We start from the raw sequence: 8,551 nt of genomic DNA on the forward strand, positions 1-8,551 counted from the left end.
AACACACACCAGTCTGATCGAAGCCTGTAAATTTGATCTCCATCTAGCCTGCCGCCGGGCACAAGCCGTGGCCTCTCCCCCTGCTTCTTGTTTCAAAGTCCAGCCTTTCCTGACACATCCGTCAGGAACCCTGTTGAACTTTGGCCTCTCCCACTTGGCCCTATTATTGATTTCTTTCTTTTTTTTGCCACCTCATCGTGCTCTATCCGGATGAAAGGGGCAAAAGGGAGAATTAGTGAGTGAGACAGGAGGGACTCGGAGGATATGAAGCGATCGATGCCGAGTGATTTTGAGCTTACAGCAGCGGGAAAAAAATGTAGACGGGTAGAAAACGCTTGAGGCATGACAGATAAGCATTAACAGAGCAGGACTTCAGCCAGTGGACAACCAAAACCAAAAACAGGGTTGAATTTCTAAGATCCAGTCTTTGCCTTGGTCAAAAGGTCAGTCATTTCGACAACAAGCCGCTGCAAAACCCTGTGAATAAACATGTTTCGTGGTGGCTATACAGATCGCCAATGCCAAATATGTTTTTCATAAGTGAAGGTGCAAAAGCCTCCCATGAGGCACAAATATTACATTGCTCTCCCTCAGTGTGCACTTGTTGAATCACGGGCCGCCTCCGTCAGTCACGTGGCTCAATTGGTCATGGCACCTGCTCAGCTAAATAAAGTTTGTCATGGCCCCGTTCACTGGCACTCCTTGGAGAGTGTGGACTCGCCTGGAAACGTATGCCGGGGAAATGCACCGCACAAGCTGATTAGTGTCATATCGTACTTTCTCTGAGCTCATATTTACCGCCTTGCCACAGTGCCCAGACAACCTGCGGCACAGACTGACCGTGTCCACATGGAGAAGATGCTCACACTATGTTTGTGTGTGATGAGGGTTAAGGCAGCCCGGTTTGGCTTCTCTCTCACCTGACCTGGTTTGGGATTGGCTGGAAGTGCTGGGCGGTGACAAAGATACACATAATCATTTTAAAGGATTTTTTTTTTGATTAGCTGATTAGTGATTTTAATAAGGCAGATTTATTTGTAAAGCATTTTTGTACACAATAATTAAAATGCTTTGGCATAATAAAGAGAAGAATAGACAAGGAAATATGAAAATTGTAATTTAAAAATGGATGAAAAGAATGTATAAATATATATTTTATTCATAAAAAATCTTATGTTATTAGAAAGACAAATTTTATATACACTATACTTATACAACTTCTTAAATGTATTTCTTCCTGTGATTGCAAAGCAGTTGTGCTGCTTAATATTTTTGGGAGACTGTCTTACATTTTGTTTTTCAGGATTTCACAGATAGGAAGTTCAAAACAACAGCATTTATTTGAAATATTACATATTCACAAAAACATCCAAATGGTTTGATTTTCAGGTGAATGATTAAAATGGCTGTTTAGTACCTTATAGACACAGAGCAGCTGAATTCTTGTGCATCTCGTGCATCTGGAAGATGAGCATAATCTTGTGCATCTCATGTGCATCATGTCACATATGCATCTGGAAGATGAGTCATTGTTACACAATCCACAATTTCTTGTTGTTTGCATAAGCCAATGAAATAAAAGAGTATGTTCCTGTTATTTAACTGAGCAATTTGCTAATTCGCAAAAGCCAGTGTTGAACGACCCTATGTTGCACTAAGATTTTTTTTTTTAGCCTAATACCATATATTATGTCCAAGGAAATTTGAACTTCAGATTTGGATTGCATAACTGCAGAAAAGAAATGTGGAGGCACTGACCATGCAGTAAATGTTTTCAAACAGCATATGTGTGACATCCAATGAAGTGTAGTATCTGAACTCCATGAATATCCCAGAGAGAAGTCTAAAGCATGCTACATATGCTTAGCAGACACCCTAATATCTCCAAATCCCTGAGCGTGAACTGATAGAGCAGTTTTATGTATGGAGACATGCCTTCCTTCCTCATGATTCGTTCCATAAGCCAGTCCTCACACCTCTACACTCATCCCAGCTGTGACTGGATTCTGCAATCTCACCAACCCAGAGCTGTGGATTAATGGGCCCTGGATTTCCTCACACCTCACAGACGTGTCACTGAAGAAGAGACCCCCACTGACACTCAATACTGATATCAAAAAAGGCCCTCGTCCTATTGGCCCTCATTAGAGTGATCCAGAGGCCAAATCCATCAAGCTGTGAATTATAAAGACCCTATATAGCGTCGATCAGTTTTGAGTATATGGGTCCTGACAGTACGGGGGAATTCTCTCGCATGCTTAGGGCACTATCAGGCACGGCCCAAAACTGATCGTAATCCTCTTATAGCTGTCAACCTTATTAACCAATCGTCCCATTAGACATGAAAGAGTGGTCTACCAGTTGGAGTAAATCTTCACTGCCATAGTGTACATTTTTATTCCAATTTTTGGACTTCCATTTTGACAGTTGTGTCACAGTCTCTCTGAGAGACATTTGACATGAATTGCTTTGGCTGCTGCTCTCTTCCTAAATCCTCAGATAAACGGAAATTTAATTAAGTCATGTTTCCATGTATTTTCTGTCCAGTTATATCTACTGGTTAATTAAATTTTACATTGTTTGCAACAGTATCATATCATTTAATCATATTCAAAGCATGACTGCAAACTAAAGTGCATAAATTGAACGTGACAGCTGATTGTTTTAAATGAAAGTGCCTTCTCCTCCCTGATGCCCCACCCTTTCCCCTCCTCTACTGCTCCCCACACTCTCCCACCCTCTCTAGGGGCAGATCAAGCCCAATCCCCCAGTTCCCTGCTAATTGATATTTATGTAATTGAGTCAGGCTGGGATTTCCACTGAGAGTTGGGTGTTCTCTGTGGCCCCCTGTCTCCAATGGCTTGAGAATCAAATAGATTTTTTTAAGCAGCAATTATAAAAGCCCCTGTGTCTAATTCAGAAACACACAGTTTGCATGTGCTGAACTGAAAGGCAACTTTGAGAACTGATGGGGGTTATGGCTGATGTATTCCAGTTCACTCCCAGCAGACACTGGTTTATGGCCTCTGAGACTGAGGGGTAGACGTGTCATATTTAGTTATACTTATACATTGAAATTCCTCCACATTTTTCAAGCCTGGGACAATCACATGCTCCCCATATGTTGCCTTGGCTACAGAAAAAATGTTAACTCCTAACTTTGTCTCAGACTAACTTCCAGTTTAGAGGAGTTGATTTGCAAATACAGAAATTCTTAGGACTTAACTTCGACTTTATTGCCATTTGACTTTGAGCTTATGACAAAAACACAGCCTCTTTTTCAGCCTAGTTACACTATGTGCCTGATAAAATGTCCAGTCACAACTAAATAAATGGTTTCATTTGATATTTTATTTGATCAGATATTATTATTATTAGGCTACTAATCAGTTTTACATTGTTTATCACTGGACGAGCTAGTCTTCAGTTATTATTATCTAGATGATTGATAACATTAGCACCAATCTACCATCTGGTGGGGTTCAGACCGACCTGGTAGTCCTTGATCAATAAAGAAACAGGTTTGTCCTGGTAGACCACTGTGGACCAGCAACAAACTAGTTAACATTCCTAGTTCCAAAAATTGCGTGATATGGCATGCAATTCACTTCAAGCATACTTTACAAAAATAAAGGTTCTTTTTTTGGCATTGATGGTTCCATGAAGAACCCCCTTTGGAACATTTATTTTTAAGAGTGAAAGGATATATACTTAAAATCAAACTTTTCATAATTTTTCCTATAATGAAAACTACTATTTTTTTTTCTTTTGTATTTTTGCAGCAAAAAAAATTCATTATAAACCTAGACTGCCCCTTTTTGCCAATGGTCTGTCCCACTTTAAATGAACGTGATTGTGAGTGGAAAAGTCAATGGTCTATGACTCAGAAATTACATGAAATATTGTTTCAATAAATTTACATGTAGGGGCATTATGGCATTACAAAAAACTTAAAGGCTGAAGGATTTGAAGATTTTTTTGTTTTAAAACAGTGCTTTATTACTACATTATTGCATCTATCAAATGCATCTCTTAATTGCATCACTACTAAACTAATTCAAACTTTAGGCAGTAATTCAGATAAAGTGGGATGTTATTTCCCCTGATTTAGGACAACTTGATTTTTAGTAATGAAACAATGCACATAATGATAGATTAAACATATCTCTGTTCACCCTGTATTGACTGCTCTGGATATAGTTTTTCAAGTCATCCTTATGTGAAATTAGTCCAAACTTCATATGAATCATAAACTTTGACGAATAAAAACCCTGTAACAAAAAGTTAGTTCCATCATTTCTTAAAACTTAAGACTTAACTAAAAACTATAGCGACTGATTGATGAGCTTGAATCGTTTGTTATGCAAATTCAGAGCAGATGCCTCCTAGCTAAATAGCTGTATATTTATTGTCAATTGTCAGATGACTATTATTATGTGGTAGTCACTTCTCAGCTGATTACCTCTGGGGAGAGACTTTTAATTAGATTCTTAGATTAGATTAGATGAAGATGATTAGTAAAATCCGGGTCTAGCATTGTTCATGTATGGGAGAAAAGGGGTTAAATTGTGAGAGTAGCTGGGTTACACACTCACGCCCTCTGGGGAGATTTTATCATTAGACAAGATAAACACTGTGTTTTCCTGACTTAAAACTGTGATAATCCTGACAAATGCCCATGCATCTTGGGTATTAATGATGAATAAGTCTTAAATCCTGGTTTATCTGGCAGCTTTTCTGAGGCTTTGGAAGGAATGCACAAAATAGAGAAAGCCTTTCGCAAATGTGCTGAATTTGAAAACCCCCGGTAAAGCTGTTTTTCCAATGCGGTCTGTTTTGAATCTGAGCTGATAATTGCTGATAATCCATTCAGCATGGATGAATCTTAAAATTAGGTAGCCTTTACTGAGACTCAACATGCGGTATATCCAGTAATTAAGCCTGATATTCCACGTCACATCATTAATTCTAAAGGCCCGTTGACACCAAGGAAAACTATAATAGTACAATTTTAACCCTGCAAAACCTACTGTGAGATAATTGATAGCAAACACCTAAGTCCTCTAAATTATCAAAAGGATCAAACCTTTGCTGAAAAACCTGTTGTACACAATCTGCTACATATCTTCTGCCATCGGACTGTTGCGGTACACATGTCTCTTTTTGCTGTAAAATATATACAGATTTTTAGAAATTAAACATAAGAATACCTTTTATATTGTTAGTAATATTTCAAGATAAACACTTTCTGGACTAAACAATTTAGGTTTACTTGATTATCCATAATAAATTTGTTAGAAGAATGTTCATTGTAAGTATCAAATATGATACAGTACATCAGGCTTTTGAGTAATTTGCATTATATGTTTTGTCCCCTGCGATAAAAACTGCAGAGCTAATGAAAAAATAAATATAATTTTAAGCAACTCAACCAAATTGCATATTTTTTGCTCAGTTTGGGCCTTAATTTGGAATAAAATTAAGGTGCTTGTTTGCCTCCTTGACTATGAGCTCCATATTCTCCTATATAATACTATATAAACCATAAAAGCCTGATCAAATATTATTTCATATATCAGGCTTTGCAGGGTTAATAATGTAATTACTTAATAATCTAATTCTATGAGAATAAGGATGTCCACACCACAACTATAAGAGTAACAACACAGAGAAGCCATATCATTGAAATCACTTTCAGAATAATAAAACTGATGAACAATAAAAACTTGCTTAAGTCAATGATAGGGGAGAACATAATTAGGAGAACAGGTTAACAAAACTGAAAAACAGGGAAACATATCAAAACATCTTTCAAAACATTTATATACATAACACAACTCTCATTATTTGATGACAATATTATCAGGTCACGGTGGTCCATCACTGTCTGTCAATCATGGAATCATGCTGTAAAAGCAGTTTTGTAGCTCTCCTCAAATCTGCCAATGCAGATTCCTCATATACATCCTCTCAGCTCTAAACCAATGTAGTGTGTGTTGACTCAATTATTATCAAGTCTATGTCAAATTGTGACACTTGCGCTTAAAATACTTCCAATGAACTTCAGTGCAACGCCTCACTGTCTGCGCACTGTCAGACAAATGTGTACATTAAAGATTTCACACACTGAGGCACCACACATTAAAGGATCCATTGGAAATGCTATAAAATTTCACAACCCCTTGAAAAATTCCCCTGTCTCTGGAAAATAATAAGTACAGTGGCTCTCTGTATATTCTGAATCAGTCGAAGTGCAGGTAAAGTTCACCTTTTTGCCTTTGTTTCAATGAATGTATGCCTTTATTTTGTCTGAAATGTGTTCATTACTTAAATAGTTAATTTTTTAAAAACCATAATCTGCTTGTATATTGTTGCAGTTATAACAGGTAACCAGGTAACAGGCTATTCTAATAAATCTGCCACAAGATATATATAAAATATAATTTCGACTTTTCATCTCACAATCCAGAATTTTTTCCCACAATAAGAAGAAATGTCAGAATTGTGCAGAAGGCGGACAAACTCTACTACTTGAGTGAAAGTACTGATACTGCTGGTCAAATATTATTCCATTACAAGTGAATGTTGTAAAAACAGCTTTTTACTAAAGAAAATTACAGAAGTACTTGCTTTTAAAAGTACTTAAGTACCAAAAGTAAATTTCCTTTTTTATGTCAATGCACTGTTTTATTATTGTTGTATGTAATATTTGCAATACCTCTGAAATAACTTACAATACTGAATACACTGATTAGCTTGTAGTATCTTTGGAATAAAGAGCTTTTAGAATGTTAAAAACCTATGGGGAAAAAAACAAAACAAAACAAAAGAATATTTAACATCCCTACCCACCCCCACAAAAGCAGGATGGTAGTGATCTCAGACAGCTCTGACAGTGGGTGCACACATCTATGTGTAGCCATTCATCCACATTTGAACAGAGTGGACAGTGAAATTGCTGTAAATACAGAGTGATAAGGAAGAAAAAAAAATCAAACCTGCTTTAAAACCCAGCAACACAACTGTAGCTGTATAACTTTACAACAGCAACACTACTTTAACAAAAAAGCAAAACAGCAACAGACTTATTTGCCATCAAAACAAACATTTTAAAAGTGCTCTCTAATCGCTCTTGCAGTACTTTGATGTCACACACAGAACAGTCAGTGCTGCTTCAAGTCCAACACCTATTGTGTTTTATTAGGAGACGCACAACAGTTCTTCTGTGGCTTTATAGGTAATATTCTCACTTACACAATTTAGCAAAATCAGACAATATTGTGTCTACAGAAAGCCATTTGAGTTACTCTGAATGAATGAATGAATGAGTGATGTATTTTATATAGCTCTTTATTGTGTATTGTTGTACCCCCAAAGTTCTTTACAATCATGTGAGGGGGTCTCTCCTCAACCACCACCAGTGTGCAGCATCCACTTGGATGATGCGACGGCAGCCACAGGACAACAGCGCCAGTGCGCTCACCACACACCAGCTACAGGTGGAGAGGAGAGAGAGTCATAGAGCCAATCAAGTGGTTGGTGATTATTAGGAGGCCATGATTGACAAAGGCCAGGGGGGCAATAATCCGATCAACAAAAGAAACAATTTTAAAGCTCCCTGTCCAGCAGAAGGATGGCAGATCCACACTCGCTTGACACGGGCATGACCTCAGGACACCTCCCCTTTCCCCCTGCATTCCAAAAAAGGGACACAAACTTACACAGACGATTCATAAGACAATCATTTGAAAGTATCTGAGCAATAGATTCACAAATAATATGTGTATGTCTTATATATATATGCTTGATGGGTTCATGTAATCGGTGCAACTTTAATCAGTGTTTATTACCCTTTTTAGGAAATGAGGTTATTAATATGTAAGATATGTGAAGTTTAGTATTGAACATAAACTTGTGATAATTGCAGAATATTGAAATAAGTGAAAAGCTGTTATTTCAAACAGTATGTGTTGTACAACACTATATAGAAGTTATTAACAAAACCTTAATTTCTCCACATAATAAATTGGAGCCTCTTGTTAATGTATGCATGCTCCGCCTCACAAGAAGGCGATTGGGAGATCGCGTCGTGGGACGGACTTATGCAGCGGATCAAAACCCAATGCAGAACAGATTTGGTTGCTTGCTTTTCGCCTTTCGCCGTGTTAAGAGCACTCCACCTTGTGCTAAAACTCAAACACTTCAGTTGAAATCTTCAAAGAACTTAAAGTCTTGCAAACTCAAGACTTTTCAGCAGAACTGCTCAAGCCTCTGCGTCATCAAGGAATCAACCAATCGCCGGAAGGGTTTCCCCAAAGGGACACCATCCTGACGTCACCTCAGTAACCAATGGGGTTCCCTCAGCAGCCATCCAGGAAGCCCGTGTCAGCAACGACATCCTCTCAGCTTTTCAGCTGTCAACCAAGCAGAACGCAAGTAAACAAACAAAATCTTATCTTATATCTTATATCTTATCATGTTGACCTTTTGGGATAACATATAGAAGGACATGTTTTTTAGATTATATGGGAAAGTTGGATCCAGGTTTTGG

Source organism: Sinocyclocheilus grahami, unplaced genomic scaffold, assembly GCF_001515645.1.
Source record: "Sinocyclocheilus grahami isolate Dianchi unplaced genomic scaffold, SAMN03320097.WGS_v1.1 scaffold430.1, whole genome shotgun sequence".
NCBI classification, from domain to species: Eukaryota; Metazoa; Chordata; class Actinopteri; order Cypriniformes; family Cyprinidae; genus Sinocyclocheilus; species Sinocyclocheilus grahami.